We start from the raw sequence: 3,448 nt of genomic DNA, 5'->3' as shown, positions 1-3,448 counted from the left end.
GAAATACATGGTCTTAATTTACCACCTATTGAAGAAATACATGGTCTTGATAACCCGACACAGGTAGTAAAGGTAAATTCTCTCTATAGATATGATAAAGCTGAAATCCCATTTACTAAGTTTGCTAGCCCATGCTTAGATGAGTTTTATAAATTTATGGTTAAGCAAGAAGACTTCAATGCTTATTTTGGTAGAGAATTAAAACGCAGTGTTGGTATGCTTGAACACTTGGGTGATTATATGGCTAATGTCAAAGGTGAACTTAAACTTATTAGCAAACATGCTTCTATGGTTACCACTCAAGTAGAACAAGTACTTAAAGCTCAAAATGATTTGCTCAATGAACTGAATAGTAAGAATAACGATAATGCTATTAGAGTTATGACTAGAGGTGGTAAAATGACTCAGGAACCTTCGTATCCCGAAGGCCATCCTAAGAGAATTGAGCAAGATTCTCAGAGAAATAATATAGATGCACCTAGTCCTTCTAAAAGGAATAAAAAGAAAAATGATACGACTTTGCATACTTCTAGTGAACCTGTTATTGATACACCCGAGAATCCAAATGATATTTCTATTTCTGATGCTGAAACACAATCTGGTAATGAACCTGAAACTAGTGATAATGTTAATGATAATGTTCATGTTGATGCTCAACCTAGCAATGATAATGATATAGAAATTGAACCTATTGTTGATCTTCATAACCCACAATCAAAGAATCAACGTTATGATAAGAGAGACTTTGTTGCTAGGAAACACGGTAAAGAAAGAGAACCATGGGTTCAAAAACCCATGCCTTTTCCTCCCAAACCATCCAAGAAAAAGGATGATGAGGATTTTGAGCGCTTTGCTGAAATGATTAGACCTATCTTTTTGCGTATGCGATTAACTGATATGCTCAAAATGAATCCTTATGCTAAGTATATGAAAGATACCAAAAGCTGAAATTTCCACCATGCTTGCTAATTATACTTTTAGGGGTGGAATACCAAAGAAACTTGGAGATCCAGGAGTACCCACTATACCATGCTCCATTAAAAGAAACTATGTTAAAACTGCTTTATGTGATCTTGGAGCCGGTGTTAGTGTTATGCCTCTCTCTTTATATCGTAGACTTGATTTGAATAAATTGACACCTACTGAGATATCTTTGCAAATGGCTCATAAATCAACTGCTATACCTGTCGCTATTTGTGAGGACGTGCCTGTTGTGGTTGCAAACGTTACTATTTTAACGGACTTTGTTATTCTTGATATTCCCGAGAATGATAGTATGTCTATTATTCTTGGAAGACCCTTTTTGAATACAGCAGGGGCTGTTATTGATTGCAACAAAGGCAATGCCACTTTTCATGTTAATGGTAATGAGCATACGGTACACTTCCCGAGGAAACAACCTCAAGTCCACAGTATCAATTCTATTGGAAAAATTCCATCGATTATTTTTGGAGGTTTTGAATTTCCTCTTCCTATTGTCAAGAAGAAATATGATATTCTTATTATTGGGGATGTGCATATCCCCGTTGAGGTAACCTAGTGTTATTCAAAAATTCTCCGGTTCCATGTTATTCGGAATGAGTTTGTTAACAAGACTTGATCAACCTTGTTAATGGGTTCCTTTTAATGATCATGAGATGGATGAATTTAGAAAACACAACTCTCTGTACCCTCCTTTTACTTTCTGTTATTTATATTAAATAAAATAAACATAAGTATTTTCCGTCTGTTATCTAATTTATCCATGCAATATAAAAATACCCCGAAAATAAAAGTTCTCCAAATGCCCTGAAATTTAAATATGTTTTTTCTGGAATATTTGAGAATATTTGGCACTGAGAACACAGCACGGGGGGCATCCACCTGGCCACGAGTGTGGAGGGAGCGCCCCTGCCTCGTGGGCCCATGGTGGACCTCCTCCACTTATTCCTGCACCCACACACTCCTTCTTCCTCCCACAAACACCATTATCCAGTCCAAACCTGAGTCCAAGCTCGTTTTACTGCCATTTTCGATCTCCTTGCTCAAAGCACCTCTCACAAAACTACTTGGGGGGATTGTTCCTTGGTATGTGACTCCTCCATTGGTCCAATTAGTTTTGTTCTAGTGTTTTATTCATTGCATATTTTTGCTGCTTAGGTGACCCTGTTCTTGAGCTTGCTGATACGTCTCCAACGTATCTATAATTTTTGATTGGTCCATGCTATATTATCTTCTGTTTTGGATATTATTGGGCTTTATTATCCACTTTTATATTATTTTTGGGACTAATCTATTAATCGGAGGCCCAGCCCAGAATTGTTGTTTTTTTTTGCCTATTTTAGGGTTTCGAAGAAAAGGAATATCAAACGGAGTCCAAACGGAATGAAACCTTCAGGAACATGATTTTTGGAACGAACAAGATCCAGGAGACTTGGACCCTACGTCAAGCAACCAATAAGGAGGCCACGAGGTAGGGGGCGCGCCTACTCCCCCAGGCGCGCCCTCCATCCTCGTGGGCCCCTTTGTTGCTCCACCGACGTACTTCTTCCTCCTATAAATACCTACGTACCCCCAAACGATCAGATACGGAGCCAAAACCCTAATTCCCCCGCCGTAACATTCTGTATCCATGAGATCCCATCTTGGGGCCTGTTCCGGAGCTCCGCCGGAGGGGGCATCGATCACGGAGGGCTTCTACATCAACACCATAGCCTCTCCGATGAAGTGTGAGTAGTTTACCTCAGACCTTCGGGTCCATAGTTATTAGCTAGAAGGCTTCTTCTCTCTTTTTGGATCTCAATACAAAGTTCTCCCCCTCTCTTTTGGAGATCTATTCGATGTAATCTTCTTTTGCGGTGTGTTTGTTGAGACCGATGAATTGTGGGTTTATGATCAAGTTTATCTATGAACAATATTTGAATCTTCTCTGAATTCTTTTATGTATGATTGCTTATCTTTGCAAGTCTCTTCGAATTATCAGTTTGGTTTGGCCTACTAGATTTGTTGGGGATATAGCTATCAGCTATGAGCCGCCCAGGAGGGGCCGGGTCAGCCCCAATGGCGGGTCACAAAGGAAGCCCTATAAACATTCAAGGCGATAGTTTATTAAAGCTTATAGAAGGCCTAAGGCCTAGAGGCGGCTTAAGGCCCAAATATTGTAAACCGCCGTATGTAAGGAAAGACTTGTAAGGAAAGGCATGTAAAAGAAGTCACCGAGCCGGACACGCTGTATGAGCCGGCCGGGACTCTGTAGGCCACCAGGCGTCAACCCGTGTATATAAGGGGACGACCCAGTGGCGACTTGGGAGAGAAAAGAAGAGATCGATAACCAAGCCAGTGAACTAGCCTCTTGGTGATCAAAATCCTAGCAATATCAACACAACTAGACGTAGGCTTTTACCTTCATCGTAAGGAGCCGAACTAGTATAAAACCTCTCGTGTCCTTTGTCCCGATTAACCCCTTTAA

This window comes from Triticum urartu, chromosome 4A (genome assembly GCF_056163025.1).
Source record: "Triticum urartu cultivar PI428250 chromosome 4A, HENAU_Tu73, whole genome shotgun sequence".
In the NCBI taxonomy this organism is placed as follows: Eukaryota; Viridiplantae; Streptophyta; class Magnoliopsida; order Poales; family Poaceae; genus Triticum; species Triticum urartu.
The sequence above is the reverse complement of the archived record's forward strand: the minus strand, read 5'-3'. Positions refer to the sequence as shown.